An 18,031-nucleotide genomic window follows, 5' to 3' on the forward strand; every position below is an offset into this window, starting at 1 on the left:
TTTTTAGTAGAGACGAGGTTTCACTGTGTTAGCCAGGATGGTCTTGATCTCCTGACGTTGTGATCCACCCGTCTCGGCCTCCCAAAGTGCTGGGATTACAGGCTTGAGCCGCCGCGCCCGGCCAATAATACTTATTTTCATTCTCGGTCTGGGCCCCCATGTGGACAGCTTTGTCCCCTGCCATGGAGCCTGTAGGCAATCAGGGACCCCAGAGGGGCAGTTGATCATCTTGTAGATGAGTGTGTTTGGAGCCCAGCCTAGTGTTTGTTGGTATCAGCTGGGGTGGTGACCTGTAGAGACTGACTCAGAGCTGAGACCACATTTGAGTATGACTGTACCTCATGGAGACACAGATGGTGATGGCTCTGAGTCACCACCGTCTGAGGATCTGTCCCTGAAACCCAAGAGAGACATCGTTATTGCTATGGAGAGGAGGATCAACCTTGACCTTGATTTGTGTGTGGGCCCCCGTGGACGCAAAGCCCCTTTCCGTGAACTGATCACTGATTCGGGAGCCTGGGAGGGGACCTGAGGACACAGGAGACTGAGGGAGGGTCTGCTCTGAGTGTGGGCCAAGGAGGGTCCTGGTGGGAGCAGCTGTTGGGAACAGGCACACGATCCTGCCCAAGAGCCTCTGCTGGACCCTGAGAACATCAGGATGCTGAGTCTCATCAGTGAGTACAGGGGGCAGCTCAGCCTCTGCCAGCCTGTGGCCAGTGGGGCTCACCCAGCTGTGAGGAGCCCCCAGGCAGGGCCTGGGACAGTTACCCATTGCCTCCTGCTGGTCATAAGCCCACCGGATTTATTTCATTAATAAGAACATTTATACCCAAGTCACTCTGATGAACCCATTTGCATTACATAGAAAATAGATATCTGTTAAATCTTTCCATTCTCATCTTATATGGCCTCCATAGCCATTTCTATGGGAATGCTTAATGTTTCTGCTGCTCTCCATGCAGAAAAAGGTGCCTTGAGATCTGGGCTTCCTCAAGAGTCTCACGGGGAGGAGTTGCTTGAAGCAAATATTGGGCAGTTTCTGTATGAGGATATTCCAGAGACCCACTACTAGACCCTGACTCAATGAGAAGCCCCAATAATGTAAGAGGGGAGAAGAGAACACAGTCAGGACCCGAGGGATGAGGAAACCCAGCCTCAGCAGTCCCTGTGGTCCTGAGTGGGATGAGTTGCAGGAAAGTCACATCCATGGGACCAGCTTCCCACAGTGGCCCAGGAGCACTCAGCACCGTTTCAGCCACGGTGAAGCCTCGCCTGACTCTCTCATGTCTCTCTTACTGGCCTCATGCCCAGAGTTGCCCCAAACCCTAACTTCCTGTCCTGATACTGCAACTGAAATGCGGGTCCCCATGACTAAGCCAGGCCAGCTCTGGGCCTCGAATTGTCTCCCTGACCTGTGTCCTCATGCAGCATTTCACATTTGAGTGCCTTGTTCCTGGGACACAGTGAGCCTCAGACAGCCCTAAGCACAGACTGCTGGGGATGGAAGGGGAGGTCTCTGCTTTGAACCCCAGGAAAGCAGAGTTCATGCTTCAGGGAACTGCCTACCCACTAAAATGTCCCCAGGCTCTGACCATGATGTGAGCTAAAAAAGGCTCATTTTGCTTCTTTCAAGGAAAAAAATTCCAGCTCCATAGGCACTGGTGTTCGCACATATGGACAAACAGCCAACACTTCAGTGTCATCAGGTGCTTTGGTTTTGTTTTCCTTTTACTGAGACTTCAGAAACAATGAATGCAAAATTGAGAGAACAGCCTTTTACAACTAAAAAGTACTTAAATATTGTTTCTCTATAGGTACATTATTTAAAGTTTGAAAATTATCATAGAAGAAGAGCCAGGGCAGGCCGATGTTTTTGTCCCACTTCCCTATCTGTGTGTGTCACTGTGAGAAGCATTGCCATACCCAGTCTTACAATAATAGTCAGCCTCATCCTCAGGCTGGAGTCCAGAGATGAGTAAAAGCCCTGCATTGACCGAGGCATCTTTGGATCCAGAGAAGCGGCTGGGGACTCCAGAGCCCTGGTGCTTATATGAGTCTGAGTAGTAGCTCAGGAGATACCTGGGAGGGCTCTCTGGCTTCTGCTGGTACCAATATATTCGGTATCTACTAACATTGATGTCGCTGCGCAAAGTGCAGGTGAGACTGGCTGATGCTCCAGATGTAGAAAAGGAAGGAGGCTGGGTCAGCACAGGCTGGGAGAGGGAACCTGCAAACACAGACACTCATGGTTGATGGGCAGGGACCAGAGTAAAGTTCAGGGATCTTTACCAGAAGAGATCCCTTCTGGTAAATCACGCTGGGTGACTGCCCCTTGTCTCTGAGCCCTGTCCCTACCTGTGCAGTGAGAGAGGAGCAAGAGGAGGAGAGGAGTCCAGGCCACGGTGGACCCAGTCCCTGACCCCCACAGTGGGGCTGGGCTGCCCCGGCCTCCTTTTCTTCCCACCCTCTGCAGAGGAGGGGCTGCTCATGCAAATGTGTTTCCACCCAGGGACTGCCCAGCCCCTCCCTGAGCCCTGGGGATGCAGCTCAGCTCACTCTGCAGACTGAGGAGGAGGAAAGTTTGCTTCCCACCTTGGAAGGGCCCTGGGAGGAAGCACCTGCTGAGACCACACACAGTTCTGTGCTCAGGGGACGCTGCCAGGCCAGAGAAGAAACAGCTGCCGAGTCCCCTTCAGTTAGCACAGGGCCTTAGCCCCAAGGCCTGGATTTCTTTTAGTGAATGGTCCTTACTGAGCAGCTGTGTAGGAACCACAGGGCAATCCCACTGCACCCCATGCCGATTGCAGGACACACACCTCCCCAGGGCCTAGCTGGTCTCGGCAGCTCACCGTCACTGTTTTACACATCCATGTTCTGATCCCCAGACACTAATTTCATCATTCTATGAGTGATTGTTTTGATTTCTCACTCCCACAAGGAATCTTGGTCCGTGGGATGTGCAGTCATGCACATATATAAGTTTAAAAGGTGTCAGCACCCCCCACAGGACATTCTAGAAAAATGTAATTGCCCACATGTGCCATCAGGGTGGGCATCACAGAGAAGGGTGGGTAGGGGTTGTTGAGAAGAACAATGAAAAATGATAATTTTTCAAGAAAAATAAATGATTCATGACATGTTAAAGACAGCAATTCAGCAAAAGTTATATATACAATAGTTTCAGATGATTTGTAGAGATTCGACTCAATTTAGTATTATAGGGAAAGTAAAAGATTTGGGGCAGGTGCAGTGGCTCATGCCTGTAATCCCAGCACTTTGAGAGGCTGAGGCAGGTGGATCACCTGAGATGAGGAGTTCGAGATCAGCCTGGCCAACATGGTAAAACCCCGTCTCTACTAAAAATACAAAAATTAGCTGGGTGTGGTGGTGCACACCTGTAATCCCAGCTACTCAGGAGGCTGAGACAAGAGAACTGCTTGAACCTGGAAGGCAAAGGTTGCAGTGAGCCGAGATCATGCCATTGAACTCCAGTCTGGGCAAATTCAAGTGATTCTCGTGCCTCAGCATCCCGAGTAGCTGGAGCTACAGGTGTGTGCCACCATGCCTGGCTAATTTTTGTATTTTTAGTAGCAACGGGATTTTATCATATTGGCCAGGCTGGTCTCAAACTCCATGACCTCAAGCGATCCACCACACTCCTCGACCTCCCACAGTGCAGGGATTGCAAGCATGAGGCACCATGCCTGGCCATCCACCTGTATTTTCTCACTGGATGTTTTTAGTGTGTTAGGAAGATCAGTATATATTTTAACCTCAAAGTGATCGTGCAGATGAGTTGTATATCTGAGCAAACAAAGGCAGAGACCATCGCTTTTTTGTTTTTGGCATTAAAAAATATATATTTTCATAGGTTTTGGGGGAACAGGTGGTATTTGGTTACATGAGTAAGTTCTTTAGTGGTGATTTGTGAGCTTTTGGTGAACCCATCACCTGAGCAGTATAGATTGTACCCAGTTTGTAGTCTTTTATCACTCACCCCCTTCCCACCCTTTCCTCTTGAGTCCCCAAAGTCCATTATGTCATTCTTATGCTTTTGCATTCTCATGACTTAGCTCTCACTTCTGAGTGAGAACATGCAATGTTTTCCATTCCTGAGTTACTTCATTTAAAATAAGTCTCCAATCCCCATCCAGGTTGCTGCAAATACCATTCATTCATTCCTTTTAATGGCTGTAGTATATTATCATATATATATATTGTTTCTTTATCCACTTGTTGATTGGTGGGCGTTTTGGTTGCTTCCACGTTTTTGCAATTGTGAATTGTGCTGCTATAAACGTGTGTGCAAGTATCTTTTTTTATAATGACTTCTTTTCCTCTGGGTAGATAACCAGTAGTGGGATTGCTGGATCAAATGGTAGTTCTCTGTTTAGATCTTTAAAAAATCTCCACACTGTTTTCTATAGTGGTTGTACTGGTTTACATTCCCACCAGCAGTGTAGAAGTGTTCCTTTTTCACTGCATCCATGCCATCATCTATTATTTGTTGATTGTGGCCATTCTTGCAGGTGATAAGGTGGTATCTCATTGTGGTTTTGATTTGAATTTCCCTGATCATTAGTGATGTTGAGCATGTTTTCATGTTTGTTGGCCATTTGTATATCATCTTTTGAGAATTATCTATTCATGTCTTTAGCCCACTTTTTGATGAGATTTTTCTTTTCTTTCTAATTTGTTTGAGTTCTTTGTAGATTCTGGATATCAGTCCTTTGTCAGATGTATAGAATGTGAAGAATTTCTCCCACTCTGTGGGTTGTCCATTTACTCTGCTGATGTTCCTTTTGTCATGCAGCTCACCAGTCATTGTCTGTATTCGCACATCCATGTTCTGATTCCCAGACACCAATTTCATCATTCTATGAGTGATTTTTTGATTTCTTTAGTTCTTTAGCTCTTTAGTTTAATTAGGCCCTTTTTTCTTTAGCTCTTTAGTTTAAGTAAGTCCCACCTGTTCAACTTTGTTTTTATTGCATATGCTTTTGGGTTCTTGGTCATGAAATCCTCACCTAAGCCAATGCCTAGAAGAGTTTTTCTGATATTATTTTCTAGAAGTTTTACAGTTTCAGGTCTTATATTTAAGTCATTGGTCCATCTTGAGTTGATTTTTGTATAAGGTGAGAGATGAGGATCCAGTTTCATCTTCCTACATATGGCTTGCCAATTATCCCAGTGCCATTTGCTGAATAGGGTGTCCTTTTCCCAGTTTATGTTTTTGTTTGCTTTGTTGGATATCACTTGATTGTAAGTATTTGGGTTTATTTCTGGGTTCTCTATTCTGTTCCATTGATCTATGTGCCTATTTTTATACCAGTGTCATGCTATTTTGGTGACTATGACCTTACAGTATAGTTTGAAATCAGGTAGTGTGATGCCTCCACATTTGTTCTTTTTGCTGAGTCTTGCTTTGGCTACGTGGCCTTTTTTTTTGGTTCCATATGAATTTTAAGATTGTTTTTTCTAGTTCTGTGAAGAATGACAGAGACCATCACTTCTTCAATGTAGCCCACGTCTCCACTTGTGCTAATTGCAAAAGGCCCCTGGATTTCTAGACTTACAAGGTGCTTTAGTAAATAATCTAGAATCAGGTCACTCACTTCCTTCAGACACTCTTTCCTCTAGGCATTGGAGAGATCCCGCTCATTCAGATGTGGCACGTTACTCCCTGGCTTAAACCCCTTCAATGGCTCCTTGTTGTTTATATAAAACCTGAACCCTGTGGCCCCAGCAGCATGACTTGCACATTGTGGCCCCTGCACACCCCCATAGCCCATCTCATAGCCCCTCCTCCTTCTGTTGGGACTCTGGCCTCACTCACTTCTCTGTCCTGGGAAACCCTGAGCCCCTGTCCCTTCTATAGCCTCTACACCAGTTTCTCCTTTGCCTGTTGGGAGAAGATGAGCTTCAACTTGAAGTCAGAATGTAAGCTTACATTTTGTCCATGTTGTTAAAAGCAGATTATATACCACATTGTTAAAATCAGGTTATATACCAATTAAAAGCAGGACACATACCTCTCATCACAGACATGGATTTTTTTAGACAGTTGTTATCATGGAAACTTTTGAGTTATACAAATATACTGAGAATTATCTAATGAATCCTTGGCACCCATCAACTAGCTTTGGCATTATCAATGTGATTCATCTTGTTTAATCTTTCAACCCTTTTAACCCATCATCTTACTCCATCACTGGATGATTTTACAGCAAATCACAAACATGATCACTAATGCCAACATTAGTGATCAGCCTTGTCCTCATCCTGGAGCCCAGAGATGCTCAGGAAGGCCTCTTTGGAAAACTGGTAGCTTGAGAATCAGTCCTACATCCCTGAAGGTGTATATTGGCTTCTATGGATCAGAGGTTTGGGGACACTTCCTGGTCATTGTTGGTACCAGGACACAATCCCAAGACCCTTATTGCTGCTGCTTCCAGTATGGGAGATGGTGACTGGTTTAGCCACAGACAGACTCTGCAGGTTACGAAGTGAACCCTGACTACCCAGGACTCTGAGAGTCAGGAGAAAGATACAGGGTACAGGAGGTGGCTAAGTAAGCCAGGGGAGCAAGGCAGAGCCCTGGTCATCCCAGTGCCATCCCTGCCTCCCTGTATCCAGCTAATACAGGAGTTACTAAGAAATAATTTTTAGGCAACAAGAAAGGGTGAAAGTTCTTGGTGGAATTTTCCTTTAATAAAAAGCAACCCTGAAACAATTTCTTTGCTAACAGAAAGCAGCTTGAAAAACAAGACTGGCTAGCATTGATATGCAAATGCTCATGGCTAGAAGCCAGGTCCACCAAATATGGTGGCTTTTGCCCTCTTCTCCTTGTCACCACATGTGCCAGGTGTCATGGCAGCCTCCACATAAAAGCCACATGTGCAGGACATCATGGCAACCTTAATGTGCATATTAAAAGGCTACGATGGGAGGGCCAGTTTTTTACAGGCTATGTGAATGTCACACCTGGTCAAACTAATTCCCTGGGCCCTGTGCAAATCAGACACTGCCTCCTCCAGTCTCCCAATATAACCAGCTGCTGTCCACCACGCCTGGGGTTTTGCATTTGGAGCCCTTCTCCCGCTCTATGGGGGAGCTGTTTTCTTTTCTCTTGCCTATTGAACTTTCCACTTTTTAAAACCACTCCACATATGTCCATCCATATTGCTAATTTTCTCAGAACGAGACAAAGGACCCTGGTGTTTCTCCAGTCATCAGAGCCCTATCCTTTCTGGTGCCTTGGCCGGGAATCCAAGATACAACATTCATGGGCGTGGTGATTAGAGGAGTGAACTCAAAGTCTGTCCTGTCATTCCGAGGTTCTTGGCCTCTATTTTAAAATCAGAATCAAATCAATTACGGGCATCCATTAGCCGTCTATATATGCTTATCAGGGCTGCTGTTTTAAAGACTTGAGTGTCAGGCTTGCTGGTGAGAACATGGAGAACCCCCAACACCCACAGGTCATTGGGAATGTTGGTCAAGTTTCAAATCAGCTTCTTTTCATGGAAACTCAGCCATCGCTTGAGGCTGGGAAAAGTTCTGAAGCAACTGAGAATTTCAGGCCAGGGCACACCCTGGTGTTATTCAAAGGTTTCTGGACTGGACCAAGCTGCCGACAGGCTGCTCGGGTGTTGGTAAAGGATCCCTAGATATCCTGTTGCAAAACTTTCTTCCTTTTCTATCTGTGGTCGTTGTCTCTTACTCTCTCTGTGTGTCAAATGTGCGGGAATTTTTACAGCATAGGGAAGTAATCCTGGTAGGCAAGATCAGAAAATGTCTGTAGTAACCGGGAGAGAGCTCAGGAAAATGCCATGGCAATCTTCTAGGAACGGAAGTCTTCCTTTCCCCAAACAGTGAAGTTACTCCCTAATAGTCCGCTGGCGAGCACATGGTATTTCTAAGCCAACAGCGCCACCTAGTGGAAATAAAAATCCTCTTCGTGAGACACATTGCTGGTTCTCCGCAGTATACCGCAGCTTCCCAATTTTTTCTTTTTGCACCTTTCTACTGGAAAGCAGGATTTATGCTGCTCCTGTGAACGGGAAAATTCTGCTCTCAACTATTAGGAGTAAAATTCCTCTGCAGCCAAATTTTTGCCCCGAGACTGTCCCATCAGTAGGAAAATCGCCATTAGGTCCCCGTGTTCCTTTAAGACACCTATTCTCTTTCCGATTAAAACAGTACTTAATTAGTAAGGAAATTTTAAGTCTGGAAGTTAACTGGAACCGTTTTTCTAAGCATAAATGCTTTAGCACAGGCCATAATAGCAGGCAATCTAGCACATTCCCTCCATTAAAGGAGCCTTCCTTTCTTTATAGTTTTTCCCAAGGTCCTTTTTTTTTTTTTTTTTTTAGAGACACACAGATCACACAAGTTTAGAAAGTCAAAGGGAAATCATAGGCAGAGGACTAGAGCTGCTTGGGGGAGCGTGACTGGGCCCCAAAGCTTAGTTCCTTTGGTGCCATGGCTTGGAGGGTCACACTTACAACCATGGACGGCACATTTAACAGGGTGCCAGGATCTGGGTGATTCTGGAAATCGAAGGAAGGAAAGTAGAGGTCTTTCTAAATACTAAAGTCAATCTCTCTCTTTTCTCCTCTCTACTCCGGGCCTCCCCTCTTCTCATAGCATTGCCATAAGGAGCGTCTCAGGAAAAAACTATAGTACAATCTTTTTCTTAACCTTAGTTGCAGTTAGGAGGACCTATTTACACATGCTTCCAAGCCATTGTCATGATATCTTTACTGTTTAGAAAAGCCTCCAAATTAATCCTGGGAAAGAATTTAACTGTTTACACCCCACATAATGTGGCAGGATTACTGTCCTTTCGGGGGAGCTTTTAACTAACAGCCGGTAAAGCAAGAAATACATAAGGCAGGATAAGCAGTAGTCACTCTAAGTTGCATCTCTCCCCAGACACAAGCACTTAATTAGCTGAACTAATAGCTCTTACAAGAACACTTCCATTAAGCAAAGGAAAGGTAGCCAGCATTTACACTGACTCCAAGTACGCTTTCTTAGCTCTCCATACTCATGCTGCCATTTAAAAGGAAAAACATTCTCTTACCATTAATGGATTTCCTGTAAAATATCATCAGAAAATTAGCAGGCTATTATCTTGAGTTTTTATTCCATGAGAAATAGCAGGGACGCATTATAGGAACATCAAAAGGGAGCAAGTAAAGTAGCCAAAGGAAATAGATTAATCAGGCAGCTAAGTCAAAGGCAAGGAAGCCTCAGGCATTAACACACTTCGAGCCCCTTCTAATCTAGGAATGCTCCATAAGAGAAATTAAACCTCAGTGTTTTCCAGCAGAAATAGAATAGACCACTTCTCAAGAGTATACTTTTCATCCCTCAGGATGGCTACAGCCAGAGGATGGCAAACTCCATTTGCCAGCCTCCAGCCAATGGAAAGTTCTTAAAATCCTTCACCAAGCTTTTCACTTAGGAAAGGATAAAACTTGTCAATGTGCTCAGAGACTGTTTTCAGGCAGAAAACCTATAAATTGGTTAAGCATATAACCTCTCTACCTCACTTCCAACTGAAATTGACACAACTAGTAGAAGCCCAACCCCAGGAAATAGAACCACCTTTATTTAACCCAGGAAATTTGCTGCTAATGAAAACTCTCACCTCTCTCTCCTTCCCTAAGCCAGCTGGGAAGGGCCCTACACTATTCTCTTTCAACCCCCTTGGCAGCAAAAGTTACAGGTATCAGCTTCTGAATACATCACACTCAAGTCAAAGCCTGAATGCCTGAGGGAGCAACCCCCGACAGCCCAGAGGGACATCCTAAATATCAATGTGGAGAAATAGAAGATCTTGAGCTGAAAATCAGAAAAGATAAGTAACTGAGTGAGGGCTACTCATCCTACTCAGTCCCACTCCTACCTCACCAGATGCTTTTTATTTATTTATTTATTTATTTATTTATTTATTTATTTTTGAGACGAAGTCTTGCTCTGTCACCAGGCTGGAGTGCAATGGCATGATCTCAGCTCACTGCAACCTCTGCCTCCTGGCTTCAAGCGATTCTTCTGCCTCAGCCTCCCGAGTAGCTGGGATACAGGCACATGCCACCACACCCAGCTAATTTTTTTATTTTTTTGTATTTTTAGTAGGGATGGGGTTTCACCATGTTGGCCAGGGTGGTCTCAATCTCTTGACCTGGTGATCTGCCCACCTCAGCCTCCCAAGGCGCTGGGATTACAGTTGTGAGCCACCACGTCCGGCCACTTTTTATTATTTCTACCCTTCCTCTAAAAAGTTGCCACCAAATATTAGAACTTCTTTTTAATGCATATTTACAGGGAGATTTTGATTATTCATAGAATTGCATTTGTGACTTTGTAGATTCCCAACAGGAAATGTTGTATCTTGGCAAGTAAAGTTTTCAATGGAAATTATTTACTATGCCAGTCTTGTGGGAATTGTTATAGTCACACTACTATTTGCAACAGAACTATACACTATGGCACTCACAGTGCGGAATTCTGGTTGTAAAATTCTAACTGCTGTAACGTCTTGCCTAATTATCATCCTTGTAACAGGATTAACAATTGCAGGAAAGATTTAGTCAAGATTGTTTTGCTTATAGCAGGAGTAATAATTATGGACATAGCATGAAAGTTTTACTATCATTAAGTTTGATAGGACTTTTTATTGAAGACTGGTTGTATGGTGCACTCTACGCTGTAGAAAGAAGGTGATAAAGGAAGGAATTTTATATAAGAAAAGATCTTGTGTGGCAAATTCTTATCCTAAAAGGAAATGACTGGTTGTTTAAAGGAAGGATGTTTAGAACAAGTCAGAAAGTTTGAGTATGTTGTAAGAGGGTCTGTGAAAGTCATGAAAGAATTTAATAATTAAAGAAAAGGAATTGTCAAGATTAACACTAAAGTTAATTTAGCCTCCCAATAGCATATTTCTCCCAATCATATTGCAAGTCATAAAAATGGTTTAAGCCTCAAACTATTCACTAATGGCAAGTAAAGGGGGAAATGTATGGTTTTCTCAAGGAAAAATGTTACTTTTATATTAATCTTTCTGGTAATATTCAGTGACATCTAGTGTAGACAACCCAATATCACAATCCATTGGTGTAACTAACAAGTATCAAACTCTGCTGTCATAGTTATGGTCTATAGTACTCCCACTAACAGTGGTAATTTTTTTTTTTTTTTTTTTTTTGAGACGGAGGTTCGCTCTTGTTGTCCAGGCTGAAGTGCAGTGGCGCGATCGCCGGCTTACCGCAACCTCTGCCTCCTGGGTTCAAGCAATTCTCCTGCCTCAGCCTCCCGAGCAGCTGGGATTACAGACATGCGCCACCACACCCGGCTAATTTTGTATTTTTAGTAGAGACGGGGTTTCTTCATGTTGGTCAGGCTGGTCTTAAACCCTCAACCTCAGGTGATCCTCCCACCTCGGCCTCCCAAAGTGCTGGGATTACAGGCGTGAGCCACTGCGCCCGGCTAACAGTGGTAATCTTAATATTCATATTCTAACACTATATTTTAAACCTTCTTGTAAGATTTATCTCTTTTCACCTAGAAGCAATCAAACCCTTAGATCAACCTCAGGAGGAGGCCCAACTACTGTCCCCGCACATGACGCCCCTTTCCAGCAGGAAGTAGCCAGAAAGAATCATTGTCCAACATCCCCTAACGACAGTTAGGTTTACTTCTCCTGACTTGGGAAATAACACAGGCGTCATTAAGAAATAATTTTTAGGCAGCTAGAAATGGTGTAAGTTCTTGGTGGAATTTTCCTTTAATAAAAAGTGACCCCCAAACCATTGCTTTGCTAACAGAAAGCAGCTTGAAAAACCAGACTGGCAAGCATTGATATGCAAATGCTGGTGGCTAGAAGCCAGGTCCACCCAATATGGTGACTTTCACCCTCTTCTTTTTGTCATCACGTGTGCCAGGTGTCATGGCAGCCTCCAGATAAAAAGCCACATGTGTAGGATATCATGGTGACCTGCATTTGCCTATTAAAAGGCTAAGGTGGGAGGGCCAGTTTTTTTACAGTTATTTTACATGTGTGCATGAATGACACCTTGTCAAACCAATCCCCTGGGCCATTTGCAAATCAGACACTGCCTTCTCCAGCCTCCCAATACAATCAGCTGCTTTCTGTTGCATGTGGGATTTTCTATTAGGAGCCCTCCTCCCTCTGTATGGGTCACTAATTTTCTCAGTGTGAGACAAAGGACTCTGTTGTTTCTCCAGTCATTGGAGCCATGTCATAGCCACCTCTGCAGAGACTCGGGAGGGTGAGGAGGAGAGGGTCCAGGCCGTGTTAGAGATGTCTCTAGAGCTCTTCTTCCTGAGCCACATAGATTAGAGGGAACAGCCCCTCTTCCCTGGTGTCTCTTAGGGGAGGGGACTCAGTGGAAATCTATCTTGACCCCTGGCTGTGCCCCTCACATAAGATGCTGAGTCTTGTTGTTCTTTTTGAGAAGTAGGTGGGTGGGAGGTAGGAGGGTGTGGTCAGTGACGCTCCAGGCACCCTGGGAGGGCACAGCTGCTGGGTCCTGTGAATGCTAAACAGCAAAAGGCAGACAGGTGTCTGGTGTCCCAACTAAGTCCATCCATGAACTCACTTCCCAGGCTGCACAGAAATCCATGGGTCTCTCTTCCTATTTGATTCCTCACTAGATCAGCACATAAGGCAGAATGGTGGGGATTGAGGAAAATCGATGAGTATATTTGTGATTCACTGGATTTGTTAGAAACAAGAGCTCAGAGTCGCAAAGAAAACAAGCACTTAAACAAAGAATTTCTTTGCAAGGCAAATTTACCTCTGCAGAAGGGTGCTGCTCACACTTCTGGCTGCTGCGAGAGCACACCGAACGAAGGAGGGAAGGGGTTTTATCCCTTTAGTCCCTGCTTCTGTGTCCTGTCCGCATTGGCTGGAGTTGTACTGCACAATCTAAACTCACCTGATTGGCTACTATTTAAAATTGGATACGGCAATTAGGTGGGGAGGGAGAGGCTGTCTGTTGTGGTACAAGGCATGTTTGGGCATGTCAGAGCGCGGCAAAAGTGGGAAGGGTAGTTTTGCAGGAGGGGTAGTTTACAGAATGGGTAGCCAGGAGTAAAAGATGACTCTTTCCAAATAAGGAAGAGATGTGAGTTACAGATTGGGACTGGTGGGAGATGTTGCTTACAGAGCAGGTAGCTTAGGAGAAGGAACAAGGAAGTTGATCTCAGGAAGAAAGAACAAGGAAGTCAGAAATTAAACCTTTGAAGAGGAACTTACTGTATCTGACAATTTCCCCCTTTCGATTTTTATAATTATTCTTCTTCAAACCTTTTTAACATGCCTCAACTCTGTTGTTCTGCTTGGTTTTCTAAAAGTAGGAGCTTATCTGAATAAGGTGTTGGGGAGGTGGATTTGAAAAAGGTTTTAGTGAGAGTTGTTTCAATAAGTCTTTGTAGTAGACCTCAGGCACAGGATGTGATACAACATTCTACAAGAATAAGCAAACCTATTACAATGTCAAGAAAAGTACAGATTGAGGACATAAGTCTTTTCCATTTGCTGAACGATTTCTCCACTAAATTAGTGAAGGGATCATTTATTCCTGAATTTTTAGCTAGTTCATTGGACAAAGCAGTAAGACCTTGTAATGCTTTTGTTATGGTTCCATCAGGAGCAATATTATTTATTGGGCATAAAAGTACAACATTGGGTTCCAATCATGGCACAGACTCCACCTTTCTCTGCTAGTATCATGTCTAATGCTATTCTATTTTCCCAAACCGTTTGGCTGGTGGGTCCTAATTGTTTAGCTGTCCCTTTAATAGCATCGCTATTATAGTTAACAAATCGTTGCTGGTTGTAATAGATGTAATTTATCCAATCTAAATTTTTATTTACAGTTGACCACCAGAATAGTATGGACTCAGACCCTGCAACTGTCTGATTTGGGGCCTTAAATTCATCTGGCACTCCTCTTGGGACTCCAATGGCATCTATATAAGCAAGAGAGTCAAAGGACCCATGAGGAGCACCTTTTGTTTTTTGATGCTTTGTCTTTATCCTTTTTGGTTGATGAAATGCCAGAGTGAAAGGGATGGCCAATTAGATCAGAGCGCAAGTGCTGCTCCAGTTACTTGGGGGTGTCTAGTAATGGTCCGTGACAATACCACCATATATCTGCTCAGGGATGGATCAGGGCAGACTGATTGATCAGCTCTCGGAATGGCTTAAGCTCACTGCGTCCCTTTAGGTCTCCAAGTAATGCTTAGTTTTTCCCTGGTTGTGAGAGACACAAGGTAAAACTTGCACTGGGAGACAGAAGCTGGATGGCCCTTGGGGGCTGACCCGCAGGGTGCTGGACTTCAGGGAATAGCAGAGAGAGAGAGAGCTGGGCATAATTCATTACCCCAGGCTGTGGGGTGTTGGAAGACAGCTACCATACAGTTCATGCCTGGTCACCTGGAGGATCATCCACGTGGAAAGGGGACAATCAGGGCCTCTGGTCTGCCACGTGCACAAGCGTAACAATCACTTTTGTTTAGAGTGCGGACAGAATATTTAATCTATTCCAGTCAGGCATTTGCATCTTTGTACCCTGTCTCTAGAGCTATAGTCTGCTTTAAATCTTTTACCTCCCCAACCATTACCTTAGTTGGGTCATTATGGAGATGGGAGAACGCTAAGCGTGATATATTTGGGTAGAGATTTGGCTCCAATAGGTTCCCTGGACTCTGAGTTTGGATTTCTTTATTGTTTTTAACCAATGGTCTAGCCAATCTCAGAGAGACGATTCCTATGGGGTCCTGTCCTGTAACATCTGCTCCTAACCCATATCATTTGAATATGGAGGGTTCTTGGGTCATTGGGGATTATCTGTAATTAGCAACAAGGGATTACACTGCAATAACTTACAATTTGGTGGGGTGGTACCACAAATAAGTTGGAGCTTCTGTTTCAGTCCTCAGAATTGTTTGAAAAAGGGGGCCTGGCTGTCCACCCTCCATATTGGATGGTCCACCAAGCATCCATCCAATCACCACAGGGACTTTTTAAGGCTCTGTACTTATACTTGGTTGACTCACTATGGTATGGACATAGATACTTATCTACATTTGACAGCTGCCTTTGAGCTCGTTCGTCTCTACATGAGATGACTGAACAAGCATCGAACTGGAGGATTAAGGGAAGATTAGTTTGAGTTACATTGATGATGAGGTGACTTTCTGTTGGAAAGAAAAGGGAAAATAAATAAGTGATTATTAAGCCCTTTTTAGAGTTAATTTGTTGGGGATGGGCCCTGGGGTGATGGCCCATTTTTCTCTGGCTGTGGAAGTCACCCCTTTCGCTTGTGTGTGGGGTATCCATCCCGTTTCAGCCATGCAGACAGCTACTTCTATAGTTAGGAGCACTAGATAGGGTCCTTCCCAAGCTGGTTCGAGTTTTCCTTCTTTCCAGCTTTTGATGAGAACGTGATCCCAGACTGATGCTGATGTGCTGGGAACTCCAAGGGTGGTGTCTGTACTAAAAGGCTTTTAGTTCTGAGGGAAGAGAAAGTGGAAGACAGACCAATTATATAGTTCCTGGGAAATTGATCTTTAGTTTCAAATGTAGGAATGTCAGCAGAGGAGTGTAAATAAAGCAACCCGTATAACATTTCATAGGGAGATAAGCCAATATCTTTCTGAGGGGCAGTTCGGACCCTCAATTAGGCAATAGGAAGGCATTTGGTCCATGGTAGTTGAGTCTCTAAAACTAATTTGGTTAGGTGGCTTTTCGGGGTTTGGTTCATTCTTTCTACTCATTCTGATAAAGGTGGGTGCCGGGGTATGGTATTCCCATCTTATTTCTAATACTTGGGCTAGCTTTTTAATGGCATGTGCAGTGAAATAGTTTCCATTATCTGAATCAATATTTTCTTTTTTTTTTTTTTTTTTTTTTTTTTTTTTTTTTTGAGACGGAGTCTCGCTCTGTCGCCCAGGCTGGAGTGCAGTGGCGCGATCTCGGCTCACTGCAAGCTCCGCCTCCCGGGTTCACGCCATTCTCCTGCCTCAGCCTCCCGAGTAGCTGGGACTACAGGCGCCCACAACCGCGCCCGGCTAATTTTTTGTATTTTTAGTAGAGACGGGGTTTCACCGTGGTCTCGATCTCCTGACCTTGTGATCCGCCCGCCTCGGCCTCCCAAAGTGCTGGGATTACAGGCGTGAGCCACCGCGCCCGGCCCTGAATCAATATTTTCTATTAATCCAAACCTAGGTATATTTTTGATTAATGCCGTAACTACATTACTGGTGGCTGCACTTGAAAAGGGAATAGCTTCTACCTAGTGAGTAAGGTGATCCACTGTTACTAGTAGATACTTTAGGTGACACGTTGAGGCCATTTTGGTGCAATCTATCTGAATGCCTTGGAATGGCCTTAATCCTAGGTTTCTTCCTCCAAGGGGTGATTTTCTTAGGGTTTGCTTATTAGTTTTTTTACATACTAAAAAACTATCTGTAACTTTTTTGCTAGAGTATAAATTCCTATACATCCATAGTCTCTAAGAACTGCATCACACTTAGCTTGAGGTCCCCAGTGGGTTCCTTGATGCAGCTGAAATAAAACCTCCCTCATGAGAGGTTTGGATAGCATTTCTCTTCGATCTGGTAACACCCATTTCCCTTCTGAGTTTTCCTTGGTTCCTATTCTTACTAATTTCTCCTTTTCCGCAGGGGAGAAGATGGGAATGGCGGTTGGAGGAGAAAGGCAAGGGGTGAGGTGAAACACGGGCGTTTTGGAGGAAATGGCAACTTGTTTGGCTATTTGATCGGTGAGGTTTATTCCCTTGGCTTTCAAAAGAAATATTTTGTTTTTCTTTTTACTACCTCCCCAGGAGTTTTGAATTTGAGTTTGATTGGAGGAACTGTAATTTCCGCTGATTTTCTTCTTTTGACCATGTGTCAGGATGGATACGCTCTTCATCTGTGGTGGTAAGTTTAAGGAGATGAGAAATTTTCTCTGATTAATATAGAGGCCTAAGGCAAATTTTAGCATTAAATCTCTCCCTAATAGATTTCTTCCTGCCTCTGGAATTAACAGAAACTTAATATTAGCTTATTTGCTTTTATATATGATTTTTGTTTCTTTTCCCCATTCAGGACATTCTCTTTTGAAGTGACCTATTTTTTCACATTTGAAACATTTCTTTTGTCCTATTTCTCTCCCTCTCTCTCTCTGGCTCTCTGCCTTTTCCTCCCTCTCTCTCTCTGTCTCTCTGCCTCTCCATCTCTCCTTGCTTCTCTCCCTGACTCCCTCTGTTCCCTCTGTCAGTCTTTCTCGCTCCTCTCTCTGCCCTCTTGTTCCCTCTATAGGCCAATCTTTCCAGGTCTCTATTTTCTGTAATTTCTTCTTGATATCTGGCCAACTATTAGTAACAAAATGGAGCTTTAAAATCCCCTGCCTGGCCGGGTGCGGTGGCTCACGCCTGTAATCCCAGCACTTTGAGAGACCGAGGCGGGTGGATCACGAGGTCAGGATATGGAGACCATCCTGGCTAACACGGTGAAACCTTGTCTGTACTAAAAATATAAAAATATTAGCTGGGCGTGATGGCAGGCGCCTGTAGTCCTAGCCACTCGGGAGGCTGAGGCAGGAGAATGGCATGAACCTGGGAGGTGGAGCTTGCAGTGAGCCAAGATCATGCCACAGCACTCCAGCCTGGGAGTGCAGAGCGAGACAGAGCCAGACTCTGTCTCAAAACAAACAAACAAACAAACGAACAAACAAACAAACAAACAAACAAATCCCCTGCCTAAGGGAATCCTTTATGTTTAAGCCTGCCTATTTTCTCATCTGTTCCTTAAGTCTGTTTAAAAACTCCACGGCCCCCTCGTCTTTTCCCTGCTGTATATTAAATGCTCAGGAAATATTTTGGGTTTCAGGCACTGATTCCTGAATCTCTTTGACTATCATTTCCCTAAGGTCTTTCATGTTTTCTCGGTGGGCTGCATTGTTATTATCCCATTGGGGTTTTGGGCCAGA

The 18,031-nt window shown here is 44.4% G+C and overlaps 1 protein-coding gene across 1 annotated transcript in view; it reads left to right on the top strand.

Moving 5' to 3' along the window:
• ZNF280B (zinc finger protein 280B) overlaps positions 1-18,031 on the top strand; it is a 140,833-nt gene that overhangs the window by 99,103 nt on the left and 23,699 nt on the right. Inside the window, exon 3 of the transcript XR_012418963.1 lies at positions 16,884-16,980. The gene's annotated coding sequence lies outside the window, so the exon portion shown is untranslated. The remainder of the gene's footprint in view (positions 1-16,883; positions 16,981-18,031) is intronic.

This window comes from Macaca fascicularis, chromosome 10 (assembly GCF_037993035.2).
Source record: "Macaca fascicularis isolate 582-1 chromosome 10, T2T-MFA8v1.1".
Classification (NCBI taxonomy): Eukaryota; Metazoa; Chordata; class Mammalia; order Primates; family Cercopithecidae; genus Macaca; species Macaca fascicularis.